The sequence below is a fragment of the Protopterus annectens genome, chromosome 1.part1, assembly GCF_019279795.1.
Source record: "Protopterus annectens isolate FY-2018-M chromosome 1.part1, PAN1.0, whole genome shotgun sequence".
Classification (NCBI taxonomy): domain Eukaryota; kingdom Metazoa; phylum Chordata; order Ceratodontiformes; family Protopteridae; genus Protopterus; species Protopterus annectens.
In genome coordinates this window covers 1,052,985,812-1,053,007,509 of record NC_056726.1, presented here as the reverse complement: position 1 = coordinate 1,053,007,509, position 21,698 = coordinate 1,052,985,812, and the positions used below count along the sequence as shown (strand labels likewise).

The 21,698-nt window shown below is 40.7% G+C and overlaps 1 protein-coding gene across 1 annotated transcript in view; it reads right to left on the bottom strand.

Moving 5' to 3' along the window:
• The window catches only part of LOC122808876, a 520,542-nt gene that overhangs the window by 28,970 nt on the left and 469,874 nt on the right, over nucleotides 1–21,698 (bottom strand). The gene's annotated exons all lie outside the window — the stretch shown is intronic.

Sequence of the window (21,698 nt, the reverse complement as noted above, 5' to 3'; positions counted from 1 at the left end):
AGTAGAGCCACTGGAGTGATCCCAGGGGTGAATTTTCTATTTCCCATCCACTCATCAAGATTTCTCTTGAAGACGGCCAGTGAGGCAATCCACTTGACATGTATGGTAAGTCTATTCCATAGCATGGGCAGTCTCTGGGTTATGAACCTGTCCCTCCAGCTTGTTCTGTTGATTGCGGTAATGAGGTTGAGGTCTCTGGAGTGTGTAGTGCGGAGAGATTAGGATTTCTTTAGATGTAGCATTTCTTACAGAGCTGGGTCAGACATGGCTTTGTAATTCAAGCAGAGATCGCCTCTAAGTAGGCGATATGAGACAGAGAATAGTTGGAGTTTTTTGAGTCTGTCCATATAGGACAAGTGTTTAAGGCCTGAGATCATCTTTGTGAGGTACTTTTGTGGGCTCTCCAGTTGTTGCAGGTGTCTAGTGAGGTACATACTAAATGGGGCAGTGTACTCAATAATTGGCCTAATAAGGGAAGAGTAGAGAAAGACAATGACCTCTTTCTTCCTGGATGCAAAACCCTCAGTAATGATATGTGCCACATAGAAGGACTTTCTGACCACTGTGGCAATGTGGTGGTCAAAAGACAGGTTGATGTCAACCTGTGTTCTCAGATGTCTTATGATGCCTTCTGTGTTCAGTGGACTACCATCGATGTGGTAATTCATGGGAACTGAGTTTTTTCTAAAGGGGATGATGACACATTTTTTGGCATTGAGCTTAATGCCATGGTTCTGACACCAGTCGTTGGTCTCAGTGAGGCCTTTCTGTAGGATGTCAACATCATTTGGGGAGTTAATTATGGCTCCCAACTTGCAATTGTCTGCGAACTTTGTCAGCCAGAGTCCATTTGTGTTGGCCTGGACTTCAGAGACGTAGATACCAAACAGGAGAGGACCCAGGACTGAACCCTGTGGGACTCCACTCGAGACTGGTTGGCAGTCTGACTTAGAGTCAGCTACTTTCACACTGTGCATTTTATCTGTGAGCCAGTTTGCAACCCACATAGTGATATAGGGGTTGATGCCTAGCTTAGTGAGTTTTTCTATGATTCCTGAGTGGGGATGGTATCAAAGGCCTTGGCCTGATCTAGATAGGCTGTATGAAGCACCTTGCCTTCATCCACAGCTCTGGTGACTGTCTCAAAGAAGTTGACCAGGTTGAGCAAGCATGATCTACCCTTCACAAAACCAAACTGTGTGGGATCCAGAGTTTGGAGATTCCCTATATCCTTGTTTAAATACTTATTTATATATCTTTTTATTAATTTTCTTATTTGCTTTCTTTGTTGACTAGGAAAAATTAAAGTTTTCTGATATGACCATGAATTACAATAAATAATAGCTGCAGAGTCAGACGGTCCATTGAAAATGAACACTAGAATGAAAAATATTTCAAGAGATTAGCATTACATTGATAAGCTTTAGTTATATAAAATATTACTAAAATAATGGTTATGTAGGGAAGGCAGATATGTAAAAAAATACAAATGCAAAAAGCAATATTTTCAGAATAAGAATGAGAGACGTCAAATGTATGATTTTCTATTTTATGATTTTAACCACACTCAAAGCAAGAGCATGCTTGCTCTGGGTAGAAAGTTCCAAGCTGCAAGAGCACACTTTGAAAATGCTTTTTCACTAATTGCTTTGGTGAACTGTAGTCAGCCATTCAGAAGAATATGTGTGTGTGTGTGTGTGTGTGTGTGGGGGGGGTTGTCTGTGTTTTATACAAATAAGGGGAGGGAGTACTCAGTTTTAAATACTGGCATCTGTAATGCAAAACTAGGTAAAGTTATCATTTGCAATGGGCTATATGAGTGGAGAATTTGTTTTATCCTGTAGTTACCCCATTGATAGTTCTATTTAATTATTTTTGGTAAAGAACTACAAAACAGATCAACTATGATAAAAAGTGAGGTTAGTTTTGATTTTCTGTTTGGCCTTAAATATTATAGTAGCTTTTTTTTTTAATCAGTCAATTACTTATTGCATCTTTGTAAGCCAGTTTCATACTGTGTAGAAGTCCTATTACATAGTGTGCTATGATTTTGGAAGAGACCTGTTAGACCTACGTATAAAGATGTCATTTGTATGCAGTGTTCTGTAAAGTGATGTCATCAGTACACAGTGTTAAGTATAATGATGCCATCATCACACAGCACACAGTCCAGGTTAGGCAGATTAACCGCAAGGTTGTGAATAAAGACTGAAGAGAAGAGAGGGATTAGGAATGAATTTAGTGGTGCCCGGGCTGTGAAAGTTCCATCTTCTGAGATGTTTTAAGCCATGTCTACCTGTGAATGTCTTGTTATGTGAAATAGCAGACTGTTCAGAGGTAAATATTAGACTAGCTGTCCTTGTGAACCATTTTAAGCCTAGCCAGTTAACTAACAGTGCTAATGAGACACTGTACTTTACATCTGTGACGTAAATACCTTGACCATTATGCCAAACCCCAAACCTAACAAACAACCATTATTGGGCATTGTCTTTAATATCAGATTACGACATTACATGGAGTAAAAGAGAATGGTTGACGAATTCAAAGACACATTCAGATCAACAAAGATGTTCCCTGTTAGTTTATCCTTTTCCATTGCCTCAAAATTAGTTGATTATTGTATGTAGAACTGTTTCAGTGTTAGACTTTATCTAAAATCGATGTTTTTTGGATAGTCAGTCGTATTTCAAGATGTATTCTACTGACTGTACAGTAGTTTTCCATTATTTTTTTAATGGACAAATAATGCTTACTGGTTTCTAGCTCATTGTAAAAGAGAAGTCACTGACTTTAGGCACTGGGACAATTATACAATGTTCTCAGTAATAAACCCTAATGCTTGTTGTGAGTTTTCAGATATAGATATGTTGTTGTGGTTCCTTAACTTGTGGTACAGCCATTTTAATAATGTTGGTGTGCATTGATGAGTGTTTAACTGACTAGTTATTTTTAAGGTTTTGTAAATGTGTACATGTCTGGATCTCTAATTGTCCCAGTGGTCACTTGTTTAGAATTACTCAAGTTCTTATGTAATGTTTTGGTGCAATGCTTTAAAGAGGAAGAAATAAATTAACAAAGTTTATATAAGGTATCTTACTTAATGATAATCACTGCCTGGGTGTTAGTGTGGTATTTGGTTTGAGTGTTGAGGGTTTTAGTTTAATTAGAAAACAACTGAAAAAAATAGTGTTGATAGACTGCTACAATGTAATTCAATAGAATAAACACTATTAGGCTTGCTAGTTGTTGCTGAAGCACCTACCAAGGGGAGAAAATGCTGAGAGAAGAAAAGGAGCCACTTTTGCGATTTTAAGTATTTTCTTCTGATTTTTTGTTAAGTTTTACTGCTTTGCCGCCTACTTTGTGGCATTTTCCGGCTTGCTTAAGTTTATATCTGTAACAGTAACAGTACTTGGAGCATATCTAGAGCCTGTTTACTGCATTTCCTGTGTTGCACTTAATTTAAAATTGTTTTTTTCTCTAAAAACTGCATTTTTACCTGATTGTGGCCTAGCACTCAAGTGTGGGGTCATTTATTGCACTGTTGTGATTATTTTCCTGCTTGTGTATCTCTGCTACCTTTAAACTACAACAAAAAAAAATATCTTGCTTTTTTCCCACTTTCTGAAATTTAAGAAAGTTCAGTTACAGATTTGCTGTTCTGAACTGTTTGGAAGTTTCTAGAAGGCCAGTGCTTGCTTGGGCTAAAGGGAAGTCTCTGTGTTCACCAGTGGGAGTGGTTAACACTGAACAGCCTGCCTGTCCCTGGAGGAGTGGTTACTACCTAGAAGCTGTAGTTTTATTGGCCATTTTGGGTCAATTCTAAACTCCTTGATCTCTCTCTCTTAAAATCCTACAACTCTCTTTTTGCGCGGTTTTGCGCACTGAGCAGCATAGGGCAGCGCCGCCTAAACAGGTTTAAACTATTCCAGGCTCCACAAAGTCTGCTCTTCAGTTTTTCCCTTAGAACTGTTCAAACTCTCAAAGTAATCATTCTATTCTCTTTCTAAAGCCCTGCACTTGCTCAGCTCTTATAAGGAAACACTAACTAACTAAAGCACTACACCCTCCTTGACTTCTCATAAGTATTAGGCTCCCGATTGGTCCTTCCTGATCAAGTGAAAAATCAGTTCCCTTCCCTAATCTGATCAAGTAAAAAAACAGTTCCCTATACTAATCTGGTATGTCCAAGGGTCAGTTTCAAGGTTACTATCCAGTCCAGCTGGTGAATCTGGGAATTTTGAGGCAATGTTACAATTGCCTTATGTACACAGACAACCCTCTCCTCCTTCCAACAAACTCTAATACATGTGAAAGATGCAGTTACACAGCCAAACTGGAGGAAGAGCTCTCTCAACCCAAGACTGGCACAGTCAGTCAGGAGGAAAAGGTAACCACCCACACCACAAATCCAGTCTCACACAGACCTATTGCATCTGCATACCCAACACATAAACACACAAAAACATACTCAGAATCTCTAAATAAAAATCTGCCTAAGCAGCAAAGACCTCCTAAGCAGATATCCAAGCAACAGCCACCCCTCAACAATACCCACGAATCACATATCTCACAAAATCAGTGTGCCTCACAGTCACAGCCCTTAAGGCCAAACAACACACCAAATACACTTGTTACTGGGGACTCTATTGTCCGGCAAACTGATGTCCCGCTCACCAGACTGAACAAGGAGAAGGTCACTGAAAGCTGCCTGTCGGGTGCCAGGATCCGCCACATAATGCAAGCACTCAGGTCACTCCAAAGCAAGTACGACTATGACTCCGTCATTGTCCATGTTGGTGTAAATGACCTGAGATGTACCTCCCTGGACTACATGAAAAGAGACATAGAGGAGATCTCTGACCATGTAGCCCAGGCTGGTATGACTCTGACCTTGAGTAGCATCTTGCCCTCACCAAGAATGATGCCACAGTATGAAGACAAAATGATCAGTTTCAACAAGTGGCTAAAGTATTGGTGTCATTCAAAGTGGATCCAGTGTCTGTCAGCCTGGGATGACATGCTTGACAAGCCACGTTGCTTCGCTAGGGATGGCTTGCACCTGTCACCCTTAGGCTTTCGTATACTGGCCAAGACTCTTGCCACCCCCATAGTGCCTTTTTTTCAGCAAGGCTCAAAGGACAAACCCACCTCCATAGACAACCCAAGGATAAAAAAACTAAAGGTAATGCTAATCAATGCCAGAAGTCTAAACCTCAAGATGCACGCACTCGAGGCTCTCCTCAGTATGGAGAAAATCGATGTCTGTGCAGTAACAGAAACCTGGTTCATGGCTCCAGAAATTACCCCAGCACTACCAGGTTATAACTCATACTATGCATTTCAGCTCCAAAACTCGGACCGAAGCACAAAAGGAGGGGGAGTATCTATATTCATCAAAGATACCTACACCTCCAGGTTAATGGCACTGCACGAAGCATCAGAAACCATCCATGTGCAACTAACAGCGGGCAAAACTGCCTTTCAGTTTGTAGCCTGCTACAGAACACCCTCCCTATTACAGGAACCCCACTTGGCATTCCTGAGAACACTGGAGAATATGAAGGTCTCTCCAAACACTATGTTATTGGGTGACTTCAACTACCCAAACATTGACTGGGAAAACTACTCAAGCCCAAGCACCCTCGCCCAGTGGTTCCTTGAATTTATAAACTCTAATGCAATGGAACAACTGGTCACCACTCCCGCAAGAGGGAACAATATATTGGACCTAGTCATCACCAACATGGGGACTCTATGTTCCACACCAGAGGTAAACCCCTCATTGGTAAGATCAGACCATAAACAAATTTCCCTGGACATCCATATCCTGTCCCCACACCCAGCCAAGGAAATCACTGTAAAGAATTTCTCAAAAGCCAACTTTGCACTTTTCAAGACTGAGGTGGAATCCTTCAAAGCCCCTGGGCCAGAGGATAATACAGCCCTATCTGCAGAATCCTTTACAAATGTATTCTATGAGCACCTGCAGGAATGCATGGATCGTGCTAGCCCAAATAAAACCAAGACTCACTCCTCCAAAAACAGGAGACCAGTCTGGTGGACCCCGGCCATAAATAAGCTATACAACAGAAGGAGGAAGCTACTACATGACAGAGCAAAATCCCCAAAAAGGGAAGGCATCTCTGATCAGTATTAGCAAGAAACTTCAATCCCTCATAAAATCATCAAAGGCCAGTTTTGAAAGAAAAATTGCTCTAGACACTAAAGATAATCACAAGGCCTTCTTTAGTTATGTCAGGAATATGGGTGGAAACTCCCAGATATGCTCTGAATTGTTGCATAACGGTACAAAATATACCGAACCTACAGACATAGCCAACATCCTGGCAGACAGATTCAGTGCAAACTTCTCCCCCCCTTCCCCCCAAAGGAGCAAATGCCTATCCCAACTGAATGTAACCTCCCTGACTTCACAGATGCACAGGTGAAAGCTGCCCTCTCCAAAGCAAAAAACACAGCATCTATGGGACCGGACGGTGTCCCAGGCTGTGTCTTACATGAGCTCCATGAAGAACTGAACCCTCACATTAAGTCACTTTTCAAACTTAGCCTTACTACAGGATATGTACCCAAAGAATGGCGTACAGCTACAGTGGTCCCACTCCACAAAGGTGGTGCCACAATGGACACCAGAAACTATCAACCCATAAGCCTGACTGGTCTGGTCTGTAAAACTATGGAGCGTATTATCATGGAACTCATAAACAAAGACATTGAGAGCCTCCAGATACTGGACCCTACCCAATTCAGCTTTGTTAAGGGCAGATCTTGCCTCTTAAACCAAGTTGATTTATTTGAAACAGTTACCAAAGCCATAGATGAGGGCAAGGTAGTCCACACAGCCTGCCTGGACCTTGCAATACCCCACTCAGGCATCATAAATAAGCTTACCAGCTTAAATATCAACCCCTACATTACAAGATGGGTTGCAAACTGGCTCAGAGATAGAACCCACATGGTCAGAATCGCAGGTGCCATGTCCGAATCCAAACCAGTTACAAATGGCGTCCCACAGGGCTCAGTTCTGGGACCTCTCTTGTTCGGTATATACTTCTCTGAGGTTCAGGCTAACACGGGGGCATTATGGCTGAGAAAGTTCGCAGATGACTGCTAACTGGGGGCCATAATCGAATCTCCAGCTGACACAAGCATCCTCCAAAAGGGTCTCACAGAGACGGATGCTTGGTGCCAGAGCCACGGCCTCAAGCTAAATGCTAAAAAGTGCATAGTCATCCCCTTTGGGAAAAACAAGGTGCCCACAAATTACCACATAGGTGGTAATCCATTAAGTACAGAAGAAGAATTAGAGATTTGGGGACCAACGTAGATAGTAATGTCTCCTTTGATAATCACGTTGCCAAAGTGTTTAGAAAGACCTTCTATATAGGTTCATAGGTTCATACTAGGCTATCTGCACTAGGGCATTTATAAGCCTAGCCAGTGTATGTTTGGCTTTCGCCACCCATTTTAAATTAATTTTGCTATGCCCTTTTTCGAGGTTAGTATACTGTGCCTCTGTCTAACAGTGACACAGAAGTGATACCCGGGGTAAACCTGCAATCTCCCATCCACTCATCAAGATTCCTCTTGAAGAGAGTCAATGAGGGACGCTGCCTAACCTGGACTGGGATTTTATTCCAGAGTGAAGGGAGCCTCTGGGTTATGAATCTGTCCCTCCAACATGTCCTATTTATTTCAGTGCAGAGTTTCAAGTCTCTCGAGCGTGTAGCTCGATGGGATTTGGATTTTTTGAGGTGCAGCATGTCCCTTAATTCCGGGTTAGACATGGCTTTATACGTCAGGCACAGGTCACCTCTGAGCAGGCAGTATGCCACTGAGTAGAGCTGAGTAGAGCATATGGCATCTGTTTGAGCCCTTTGATCCTCTTGGTGAGGTACTTTTGGGGTCTTTCCAGTTGCTGCAGGTGTTTGGTAAGGTACATCCCAAAAGAGGCATTGTACTCAATTATGGGCCTGATGAGGGATGAGTAAAGAGGCACGATGACCTCCCCTAATCTACACGTGAATCCCTTCATGATTAGGTGGGCTATATAAAATGTTTTTCTAACCACTTTGGCCACGTGGTTGTCAAATGAGAGATTGCTATCAACTTGGGTCCCCAGGTCTCTAATTACTTCTTCTGTACTTAATGGATTACCACCTATGTGGTAATTTGTGGGCACTTTGTTTTTGCCAAAGGGGATAACTATACACTTTTTGGCATTTAGCTTGAGGCCATGGCTCTGGCACCAGTTGCCTGTTTCTATGAGGCCCTTTTGGAGGATGCTTGTGTCGGCTGTAGAGTCGATTATGGCACCCAGTTTGCAGTCATCTGCGAACTTGGTCAGCCACAGTCTTTCTGTGTTGGCCTGTACCTCCGAGAAATATATACCGAACAAGAGAGGTCCTAGGACTGAGCCTTGTGGTACACCACTTGTAACAAGTTTAGAGTCTGACATGGCTCCAGCAATTCTAACCATGTGGGTTCTCTCCTTGAGCCAGTTTGCAACCCATCTAGTGGCATAGGGGTTTATATTTAAGCTGGTGAGCTTATTTATAATGCCCGAGTGGGCTATTGTATCGAAGGCTTTTGCGAGGTCCAGGTAGGCTGTGTGGACCACCTTCCCTTCGTCAATGGCCTTGGTGACTGTTTCAAAGAAGTCAACCAGGTTTAAGAGGCAGGATCTGCCCTTAACAAAGCTGAACTGGGTAGGATCCAGTGTCTGTAGGTCCCCAATATCTTTATTTATGAGGTCCATGATGATCCTTTCCATAGCTTTGCAGACCAGGCTAGGCAGGCTTATGGGACGATAGTTTCCAGGGTCCGTTGAGGCACCACCTTTGTGGAGAGGGACCACTGTTGCTGTACGCCACTCTTTGGGTACATATCCTGTAGTAATGCTGAGACTGAACAGTAGTTTTATGTTTGGGTTTAGCTTTTCTTGGAGTTCACGTAGGACGCAGCCTGGGGCACCATCTGGTCCCATTGATGCTGTGTTTTTTGGTTTGGAGAGGGCGGCTCTTACCTGAGCATCTGAGATGTCAGGGGGGCAGAACTCTGCCGGGATAGATATTTGCCCTTTTTGTGGGGAGGGGGGGGGTTGCGCTGAACCTGTCAGCTAGGATGTTGGCAATGTCTCTGGGTTCGGTGTATTTTTTGTCATTTTGGACTAATTCTGAGCATATCTGGGAATTCCCACTCAGGTTCCTAACATAACTAAAGAAAGCCTTGTGATTATCCTTAGTGTCCTGTGCAATTTTTCTCTCGAAGCTGGCCTTAGACGATTTTATGAGTGCCCTTAAGTTTTTGCTAATACTGATCAGAGATGCCTTCCCTTTTTGGGATTTTGCTCTATCATGTAGTAGCTTCCTCCTTTTATTGTATAGTTTGTTTATGGCTGGGGTCCACCAGACAGGACATTTGCCTTTGGAGGATTGGGTCTTGGTTTTATTTGGGATTGCATGATCCATGCATTCCTGAAGGTGTTCATAGAATGCATTTATAAAGGATTCTGTGGTCTGGGCCGTATTTTCCACAGGCCCGGGGGTTTTGAAGGATTCCACCTCAGTTTTGAGGAGTGTGAAATTTGCTTTAGAGAACTTTTTCACTGTGGTTTTCTGGGTAGGGGGTGGGGTCGGGATGTGAATATCCAGTGAGATCAGTTTATGGTCTGATCTTACCAGTGAGGGATACACTTCTGGTCTGGAGCATAGAGTCCCCATGTTTGATGATCAGGTCCAGTATGTTTTCCCCTGTTGTGGGAGTGGTAACAAGTTGTTCCATAGCATTTGAGTTTATGAATTCTAGGAACCTTTGGGCTAGAGTGTTGGAGCTAGAGTAATGCTCCCAGTCTATGTTTGGGTAGTTGAAGTCGTCCAATATAATGGTGTTTGGAGAGACCTTCATATTTTCCAGTGTTCTCAGGAAGGCCGAGTGGGGTTCCTGGGTTTGGGAGGGTGGTCTGTAGCAGGCTATAAACTGGAAGGCAGTTTTACCCACTGTTAGATGCACATGGATAGTCTCTGATGCTTCGTGCTTTGCCACCAACCTGGAGTTGTGGGTATCTTTGATGATAATCGATAGTCCCCCTCCTTTTGTGGTTCAGTCCAAGTTTTGGGGCCGAAAAGCATGGTATGAGGTATAACATGGTAGTGCTGGGGTGCTCTCGGGAGCCCTGAACCAGGTTTCTGTTACTGCATATATATCAATGTTCTCCATGCTAAGGAGAGTTTCGAGTGCATGCATCTTGAGGTTTAGACTTCTGGCATTGAGTAGCATTACTCTTAGTTTCTTATCCCTTGTGATACCTATGGAGGTGGGTTTGTCTTTTGAGCCTTGCCTAAAAAGGCACTATGGGGGTAGCAACAGCCTTTGCCAATATCCGAAAGCCCAGGGGTGACAGGTGCAAGCCGTCCCTAGCGAAGCATCGTGGCTTGTCGAGCATATCATCCCAGGCTGACAGGCATTGGATCCCCTTTGAATGACACCAGTACTTAAGCCAATTGTTGAAATTGATCATCTTGTCTTCATATTGTGGCATCATTCTTAGTGAGGGTAAGATGCTACTCAAGGTCAGGGTCATACCAGCCTGGGTCACATGATCAGAGAGCTCCTCTGTCTTTTTTCATGTCGTCCAGGGAGGTACGTCTCAGGTCATTCACACCAGCATGGACAATGACTGAGTCATATTTGTACTTGCCTTGGAGTGACCTGAGTGCTTGTGTTATGTGGCGGATCCTAGCGCCCGACAGGCAGCTCACCGTGACCTTCTCCTTGTTCACTCTGGTGAGCGGGACGTCAGTGTGCCTGACGATAGAGTCACCTATTGCAAGTGTATCAGGTGTGTTGTTTAGCCTTAAGGACTGTGACTGTTCAGCACACTGGCTTTGTGAGATATGTGTTGCACGTGTTTTGTTTTGGGGTAGCGGTTGCTTGGGTGTCTGCTTTGGAGGTCTGTTAGAGAAATGTGTATTTGAATATATGAGAAATGCTAGTTTAAAAGCAAAGTAGTATATAATGCATTTTATTCTATTAATCATATAACAGTAAGGATTAATTCATGTGTAAATGTAAGTAGTTTTGAAACTGCAGTGTGGCTTGAAGCAAAGCTGATTTTTGACCCTGGCAGAATGCTAGCTTAGCAAGTTTTAATGTTTATGCTTTTCACAAGTGATTATCTGCTGGGTCAAGAAATTAAATGTGTGAAATAATGAAATCTTCTGCTCTTTCCTGTTGGAATGATTTGGCCTTGTATATGTGTTACTGAGATAGCACGCAGCTGTGTGAGAAAGTGTAACAGAGAACAAAGACGTGTATTAAAAGACTGAAGCTGCTATTGTATTCGAACTGATATGAAACCTTGAAGAAGTAACTTTACAGAAAGACATTATGTCTGACCAGCTGGATAGCAAGGCCGTATTGTATCTAGAGGAAAAGTTTTTTTTAAATATACAGCATCAACAGCTTTATGAATAACAGACTGTAAGCTAAAAGTGATGTAGATGCCCTGTGACATATCACGTCAGTAAGGTGGGCACAGCTTAAATGTTAAACCTATATAAAATTGTGTGCTTCCTGTTTCATGTCAGACAAAATTCTGTACTTGTACGTTTTTTGCCTCCTGGTGTACACTAGTAAACTTTTAACCTGAACCTCCTGTGTATTGAAAGTTTATTTTATTTAACAGTTTGGTCCTTCGCAGATGGAATTCCCTTGGTAAGCCACAGATCAGAGCGTATCCGTGGTTGAATACTGCACAGGAGAAGTTACCGAAATTGTTCTTTTTGAGTGAAAAGACCTCCGACTGAATTGTCGTGTAAAGAGGCTGGCCACTTTCTGATCTGTGGCCGAAAAGCGGAACTTGGACTTTCTCAATACCGGAGGCTCAGGTAGGAAGAATTTGCCTTTTTTCTGTTTTAGATCAGGCACTAGGTTATAGTATATTGTTGTCAAGATTTGTTTTGCAGATCAGGGACAAAAGGAAGTACTGTATATTTGGTCATAGATCAGGGTAACAGAATAAGGTAGGCAGTTATTCTAGATAAACTGTGAACAGGAACTGAGAACTTGATATCACGTGATAAAAAAGGGTTACGTAACATTTTCTTTGACATTGGTAATCAGTGCACTAAAACATCGCGAGATCCGCCCCTAACCGAAGACGCAAAATACATGCAATTACAACATTCTGATAACGTTAGGTATTATACGAAATGGGTTAATAAATATGAATTTGATGGTAAACTAGATAAAAACTTCACTAGTTAAACTCCTTAAACAGCTTAAATCTGATGCGGAAGGTCAGGCAAAAAAGCAACACCAATTAGGCATTCCTCAGGCACACAGGTGGATTGAGGAAGCAAATCGTAGAGAACAGAAGCTTAAAAATTCAAAAACATTATTTTTAGACAAAGAAGATAATAACTTGGTAATAGCAACAGCTCATACCAAATAGAGAGAAATCTACAGAATGAGAGTGAGGAAGAAATATGCCCACTTATAGAAGTTCCAAATCCTCAGGCAGGACAGGAAGGGCAGGACCCAACACTCTTAGTATATAGACCATGGACACCGGAAGATATCCGGAAGGCTACTGAGGGAATCCCCCATCCGAAAGTTAATTTTACGAAATTTTTATAAGATTTACAAGGCATGAGATTGAGTTACCACTTGAATGGGGAAGAAGTAGAAAAAGTAGTAAGACAAATTATAGGTCCAGATTGGCACATGATTTGTGGCAATTGGAATCCTTGTAATGCAGAATTTAAACCACTCCCACATAGTGACGCAGAGTTAGACAACAGAGTGAAAGGTCTGACAGACCGAATCTCTGAGAAATGGAAACCTAGAGCAGACTGGACTTGCATTAATCAATGCATACAACAGGAAAATGAGACAATAGATGGGTACTATGCTAGATTATTAGAATGTTTTAATAATCATAGCGGTATGTCGGTTCCTGAGAACCAAACGAATGATTCCCCGTATGAACAACAATTAAAAAATGCATTTTTGAAAGGTTGCATTGCACCTGTTAGTAGCTTCATTACGAAGCATATGATAGACCATCGAACAGGGAGGCTACAAGCCTTACTCGAATACGCTAGACATGCTGAAAGACATTTTAATAGTAAAAAGAAAAGGAAGGCGCAAGTCTTCACTGCTGAAGACGGAGCTGAAGTGTTTGTATTACAGTCAGGTAAAAAGGGCAAGAAAAATACCCAGGGAAACAAACAGTCTGATAAATGATCAGAAGATTTTGAAGAAAGGAAAAAGAGAGGTGAATGCTTCAAGTGTGGGAAAAAGGGACATCTAGCAAGGGATTGTAGGCAAAACAAAAAGGTAATTAACAGAAGATAAGGGAGATGAGGACTGACTATATGATAGTGAAAATACATCATGTGAAAGTCAGAAATCATCAGAAAAAGTTAATAAACAAAAAACAAATGTAAATGTGATAGAAGGAGTAGAGAAAGTGCAAGTAGATATGGAGGATGAAGAAAGTGAAATTTTGGACTTAGCATTATTGAGCTTAGAGCTCTACTTAGCAGATACGAAACCGGAAGTTACACTTCTGGTGGAGGGAAGGGAAGTCAAATTCCTGTGTGACTCAGGGGCATCACGGACTTTGATAAACCCCTCCAAGTTACCAGAGCATTCAGAATCACCTGATTATATACTAGTAAAAGCCGCAAATGGACAGCTATACAGGGAACCACTTTCCCATGATATAGCAATAACTGACCCTGTTTCAGGTATGACCCAGAGAAGTAAAATTGTTGTTTCTGCAAAGTGTCCAGTGAACCTATTGGGCAGGGACCTTATGCAGTTATTTGGCATAGCAGTAGTTCCAACTGTACAAGGTATGGAGGCACAGAGACAAATGGATGCCTTTGTAGTGTGATCGGAGGGTGAAACTTTTTACTGGTACAGCCAGGACCTAGTCACGACTGGTCCAGGGGCAGTAACCAAGGAACTGATGAACGTAGCCATCAGTAAAGCCCCCTCCCTTGACACTGATTGACAGCATTTGTTACACTGTACTCTATACTACTGTACTACACCAGGACCTGATAGAGAGTATGAGCAAGAATTGTTTAGAAATCATGCGACTAGATTGGTTTTGCGTACTTTGTACTGGGATACTGAGGGGAACAGTGTAGTTAGCTGTTCGTTGCCTCAAGAATTCCTTGCATTGTATAGATCAAATCAGTTACCACATGTCAGCTTGACAAAGAACAAAAGTGTCAAATGGGCAGACTTAGGAGAAAAAGTAACAAGATGGGAGAAACAGACTGATTTAGAACTATTAGAACAAGGGATACAAAAACAAAAACTGAATTGGTTGACACAGACACCTCCAGCTGTACACTTGCAATCTAGCGAGGACAGCTGATTAGCGTTCTTATTAGAAGAAGAAGAAAAGGTCTTATGTGAAATTCCAACAACTCTTTGGTCAACAGGCAAGTCAGATGTAGGACTTATTTGAACAGCAGGACCAGTTACAATTACCCCAAAGTCAGCTTTTAGACCACAGAAAAGACAATACCCTTTGAGAAAGGATGCAGAAATAGGAATTAAGCCTATAATAGCAGCATTACTCAAAGAGGGAGTACTGGTAGAATCTCCTGATTCACCATGTAATACACCCCTATTTCCTGTTAAAAAAGCAAGTGGGGAATGGCGGATGGTGCAAGATTTACAAGCTGTAAATAATGCAGTAATACCTAGAGCACCTACTGTGCCAGACCCACATACCTTGTTAAACGATTTAGAACCGCAACAGAAATATTTCTCTCTGGTAGATATTAGCAATGCTTTCTTTTCAATACCTCTACATCCTGATAGTCAATATTGGTTTGCATTTACATTTCAGGGTAAAAGGTATACATAAACTCGACTACCACAGGGATATTGTCATATTTGCACAAGAAATGGCTAGCAACCTGGCAGGGTTTACCCACCGGGAGGTAGTCAAATTCTACTTTATGTAGATGACATCTTGCTAGCAGCCCCCACCCAGCAACAGTGCAGGGAGGATACTGTAGCATTATTGAAATTTTTAGCAACACAAGGACACAAAGTAAACAAAAGTAAGTTACAACTTTGGAGAAAACAAGTTAGATACTTGGGATATGTAATATCCAATGAAGGTAGAATACTAGATGATGAAAGAAAAACAGCAATTTTGCAAGCACCTAAACCAGCAACCAAGAAGGAAATGATGTCTTTCTTAGGTACAACTATTTTTTGTCAGAGCTGGATACCAAATTATGCTTTGGAATCTGCTCCACTGACTGACTTGATATATAAGACACCAATGGCAGCACAAGATATCTTACAATGGACACCCGAAGCAGAAACGGCTTTCTGCAGGTTGAAGCAGTTGATAGCTTCTTCATTAGTTTTAGGACTTCCAAAGTATCACAAACATTTTTTTCAGACCGTAGATTGTAAGCAAGGATATATGACGTCAGTATTGATGCAACAACATGGGGATAAGCAACGCCCCATAGCCTATTATTCATCACAGTTAGACCCAGTGGCATGATCTTTGCCTCACTGTGTACAAGCAGTAGTTGCAGCTGCAATGGCAGTACAGGCTTTGGCCTCAGTGGTGTTATTCCACCCTCTCACATTGAGAGTGACTCATGCAGTTGCAATAATTTTACTGCAAGAAAAAGTGGCATACCTTTCCCCTGCTAGACATCTTTCGTGTATGACTATACTGCTGAGCCAACCTCATATGACAATTGAATGATGTACGACATTAAATCCATCAACACTACTCCCAACTCCTGCGGATGGCACACCACACAGCTAGCTGCAGGAAATTGAACAGTTAGCTTTACCTAGACAAGATCTCACAGATATGCCCTTGGATAATGCCGAGGTGACATATTACGTGGACGGCTCATGCAGAAGGGGTTCTACAGGGAAGAATCTGGTAGGGTATGCAGTAGTTACAGACACTGAAATTTTAGAAGCTCAATCCTTACCACACAACTTATCTGCACAAGCAGAAGAATTGATATCTTTGATGAGGGCATGTACTTTAGCAAAAAACAAGTGTGTGAACATATATACTGATAGTCAGTATGCTTTTTCTATAGTACATGTATTTGCACAACAATGGAAAAATAGAGGAATGATAACATCTAGTGGAAAACCTATTAATCATGCGCAATTTATTTTGGAGTTATTAGAATCTATTCAGTTACCTACCAAAGTAGCTATTTGTAAATGTGTAGCTCATACAAAACAGCAGGATAAAATTTCAAAAGGCAATGCACGAGCTGATGCAGCTGCAAAGCAAGCAGCCTCAGACTCAGAAACTTTACTTTTAAATGAGGAATTACAACCCTCTGAGATTTTAGATTTAGACATGTTAAAAACAATGCAGATGCTTACTACAAAAGCAGAGAAACAAAAATGGGTAAAACGAGGTGCAATTCTTGAGAATGGACTGTACATTTCCAAAGAAAGAAAACCGATATTGCCGTCTAATTTATTTAGATATGCAGCTTTGTTGAGTAATGGCCAGTGCCATGTCTCAACAGGGGGGATGGTACAGTTAGTAAACCGAATATTCCAGACATATGGATACACAAACTACACAAAAACATTTTGTGCAGCTTGTCATACTTGTAACAAGCACCATGCACAAGGAGCATTTAAAACCAAGCAAGGAAGTTTTCCTATACCACCATACCTCTTCCATACTATTTGTATGGATTTCATAGAGTTGAATAAATGTGAAGGGAAAAAGTTTTGTTTAGTTATTGTAGACATGTTTTCTAAATGGGTAGAAGCTTTTCCAACCAAAAACCCGGATGCAGCAACAGTGGCGAAAGCCCTGATAAAAGAAGTAATCCCTAGATTTGGCATTCCGGAAAGGATTTATAGTGACAATGGCACACATTTTGTAAACCAGACAATCCACCAACTTGGTAGATTTTTTTGGTATCTCTTTAAAGAACCATTGTGCTTACCACCCACAGTCAGCAGGACTGGTGGAAAGGTACAATGGTACCCTAAAAGGTAAACTTAGGAAGCTAGTAAAGGAGACCCAAAAGAATTGGATATACTGTCTGCCTTTAGCACTGCTGAGTATGAGAACGGTTCCAAATGTAAAGGGTTTGACTCCCTTTGAAATGTTTTTTGAGAGAGCATATTATGTGCCTCAGTGGAAAGCTCTCATGCCTGCAGAACAAGAGGCTGACAGTTCATTAGCTAGTTATATAAGGAAACTGTTAATAAATAAATCAGTTTTGCAGTTTAACTCTTTTTCAGATAAGGAACAGACCAGACCGGTGGAATTAGTCTTGCCCCCAGGGTCGGGGGTTTGGTTGAAAGTGATGAAAAGGAAGAATTGGGCGAGTCCAAAGTGGGAGGAACCATACCAGGTTCTGTTGGCAATGCCTACTGCAGTTAGAGTGGCCGAGAAGACGTCCTGGGTTCATTTGACGCATTGTAAACTGGTAAAGAACTTTCAACTTGATAAAAACTTTGTGACTGATACACAACCAGACCGAGATGGCCAAAAACAAAGCAAATAGAAATTTAGATCAACCCCAGAGATGTTGCATAATCATTTTGTTGAGTGTACATTTATTGACTGTAATTGTGACAATTTTCCTCTTGTTGTGGTTTATCCTACACAACCACACAAGTGAAAGTGGGAAGGCTTGATGAAACGTCTATAGACTGGCATCCAAATTTTAACACATACCTTGCCATGAAATGTGTATATGCAGAGACTATGAACATTCCAAATTGCTGGGTTTGTACAGCTGTACCAACAGCATATGGAGGACTGATAATGTCCGCTGTCCCTTTGGGGATAAATGAGACTTAGGAGAATTTACTTTTCGATACAGGAACTGTGAAATCACAGGACAAAATAGCTTTATTTTTACCTGTCACACAAAAAGGAGTTGTATATTTTTATAAAAATGACACCCTCCAGGTGGGCTGGAGCAATTGTAATATAACCATATCTTACAGATGTTATATTAAGAATGGTAATGGCAATACTTTTTGCAATACTAATTATGACTCGTATTTGAATTAATTGAAAACAACTATGAATGACATTCGCAAAAATCCAGTTTTGTTTAAACAATTGTCAGTTATAGATCAGAAAATGTTTCATGCAGGGCTGATGCGTATTAGTACTAAAGTAGAAAACTGTTATTTTATTTGTGGGAAAAAGGCATATAAATGGTTACCTGAGAATTGGTCCGGGTCCGGCAGTTGTTTTTTGGGTTATTTGGTTCCTGCAATAAGACCTACTGCAGAATTACCTTTGGGTAAGATAGGAAACATGAGAGAAGCAGCCCGAAAACCCGAAGGTCCAGTTGAAAAACTTGTGAATCCAGTTGGAAAGATCGAAGCTGGCTGGAAAGACCACAATTCAGTAAAAGACAAAAGCGAATTGACTCATATGGCCTTGAGTGACAGTGTTATATTTTGGGCAGGAATATTCCCAGCCTATGGAGCAGTCAAATCGATCTGGGAGCTGAGGAAGTTGTTGAAACTTCTCGAAGTAATGAGTAATGCAACTTTTCCCACCCTAGAACTGGTGACTGATGAAATGAATGCAATGAGAACTGTTGTGCTACAAAATCGAATGGCTCTTGACTTCACCCTAGTGGCAAGAGGTGGTACGTGCGCACTTATCAAAGAAGAATGCTGTGCTTATATTCCTGACAATCATCATGAGATCAATAATCACCTAGAGGTAATTCAGCAAGTATCAGCCATGACTGAACCAGGCCCAAACCCACTGATGGACTTTTTCCAGAATCTATTTGGGGGTGGAGTTCCATCCTAATGAATATTCTGATTGCCATTTGTGTGGGTATATTCCTAATAGGAGCATGTGTTTGCTGTGGAATTCCCTGCATGAAAAGATTAATCAAAGATTTTATTGATGTATCTGTTACTGAAACTTTGTACAAGATATTGAGATTGAAAGATTGATCTCAGATGACATTTTTTTTCTGAAGTATAGATTGAATGACTCACCTAGCTGAAAATCCTAAGTGGAAAAGGCTAGGAGATGAAATGACACTATGCATACTTCAAAATAGAATAAAAAGTATTAATAGGGGGGGAAATGTTAGAGAAATGTGTATTTGAATATACGAGAAATGCTAGTTTAAAAGCAAAGTAGCATATAATGCATTTTATTCTATTAATCATATAACAGTAAGGATTAATTCATGTGTAAATGTAAGTAGTTTTGAAACTGCAGTGTGGCTTGAAGCAAAGCTGATCTTTGACCCTGGCAGAATGCTAGCTTAGCAAGCTTTAATGTTTATGCTTTTCACAAGTGATTATCTGCTGGGTCAGGAAATTAAATGTGTGAAATAATGAAATCTTCTGCTCTTTCCTGTTGGAATGATTTGGCCTTCTATATGTGTTACTGAGATAGCACGCAGCTGTGTGAGAAAGTGTAACAGAGAACAAAGACGTGCATTAAAAGACTGAAGCTGCTATTGTATTCAAACTGATATGAAACCTTGAAGAAGTAACTTTACAGAAAGACATTATGTCTGACCAGCTGGATAGCAAGGCCGTATTGTATCTTGAGGAAAAGTTTTTTTTAAATATACAGCATCAATAGCTTTATGAATAACAGATTGTAAGCTAAAAGTGATGTAGATGCCCTGTGACATATCACGTCAGTAAGGTGGGCATAGCTTAAATGTTAAACCTGTATAAAATTGTGTGCTTCCTGTTTCATGTCAGACAAAATTTTGTACTTGTACGTTTTTTGCCTCCTGGTGTACACTAGTAAACTTTTAACCTGAACCTCCTGTGTATTGAAATCTTATTTTATTTAACAAGGTCTCTGCTGCTTAGGCAGATCTTTATTTAGAGCCTCCGAGTATGTTTTAGTGTGATTATGTGTTTGGTTTGCTGTCGTGGTAGGTCTCACCTTATTATGAAAGGGTTCGCATCTAGATCAAGAGAGGTCATTGTGCCCCTTTACTTGTCACTCATCAGGCCCATAATTGAATACAATGCCCCTTTTGGGATGTACCTTACCCGACACTTGCAGCAACTGGAGAGACCCCAAAAGTACCTCACCAAGAGGATCATGGACTACAAACAGATGTCCTATGCAGCAAAACTAAAGAAACTCCAGCTCTACTCAGTTGCTTACCGCCTACTCAGAGGCGATCTATGCCTGACGTACAAAGCCATGTCAAACCCAGAATTAATGGACATGCTCCACCTCAAAAAATCCAAGTCCCTTAGAATTACACGGTCCAGGGACCTAAACCTCAGCACAAAAATAAATAGGACATGCTGGAGGGACAGTTTCATTTCCCAGAGGCTCCCCTCACTCTGGAACAGAATCCCAATTCATGTTAGACATAGCCCTTCGCTGACCCTCTTCAAGCAAAATCTGGACACATGGATGGGAAATAGCAAATTCACCCCTGGGATCTCTTCTGTGTCCCTGCTAGACAGAGGCACAGTAAACTAATCTTAAAAGGGTACCTTCTGTGACCTACTTTACAGAGGAACAGTAGGCTAATCTAATAGGAAGGTGGAAGCCAAATACACTCTGGCTAGGCTTATAAATGCCCTAGGGCAGATAGCGTTGTATCTACCTATGAACCTATGAACCTATTAGTAGGATACCAAAGGACAAAGCTCAGTCCGACCAGCAATAATACCACCAGTTTATTGTACTTAAAATCACATAGGTTCCAAAAGTATAATGGATCTAGTGCTTTCATCCACTACAATGTGGACTTCTTCAGAATCAATTAATTAACCTTCAGTTGGCTTTTTTATTTGTTTTTTTTGGCACCAAAAGCATATTCCAAACTTAAAGGGACATACTAAATAAAAACTTCCAGAGTAAACTATATGTCGCAAGTCTAATCTATTTCCACTTGCTAAAAGTTAGAATATACAGAATTAAATCATTTAAAATATAATAGGAGTCACAAATCTAATCTATTTACATATGCTGAAAGTTGGAAGATACATAAATACTATCAAATTATTATAATAAATATAGCTTCTAAAACAAGCATACAAACACTTGATACAATTTATTTATAAACACTCATAGAATGCTAAATAACTATAACCTAATTATATAACTTTTATAACTCCTTATGCTGCTTATAATAACTTCCTATATAATATTATTTGCCTGTGTACATGTAATATATTTAAATAAAATCTTTTTGCTCAGTAACCATTCCATATAGTGTGAAAAGTGTGTATAGTAATATAAAAACTAATTAATGTACTAACTTGTAACAAATAGTGCATACATTTATACAATCCTTAACATTTAATACTGTTACCAATAAAATTAATTAAATTTCAATCCATTGTTTTCATAAAATAAATAAATAAACAATTATACCATAAAGAACTGTTGGTCTGAATAATTAAGATGTAGAGTTTCTTTTTTTCTGATCACATAAATGTGATCATAAATTCTTTTTTTGAACATTCTTTCTGTCATTCCTATATAGAAGCTTGTGCAGGCTAAACATTTGGCCATATATATAACATTTTTGGTATTACAATTTCCATTGTGGAAACTTACTTTAGTACTATTTATACTCTCCAGTATAATGTCTTCTTTTTCTAATGTGGCATAACATTGCCCACAGCTTCCACATTTCCTAGTT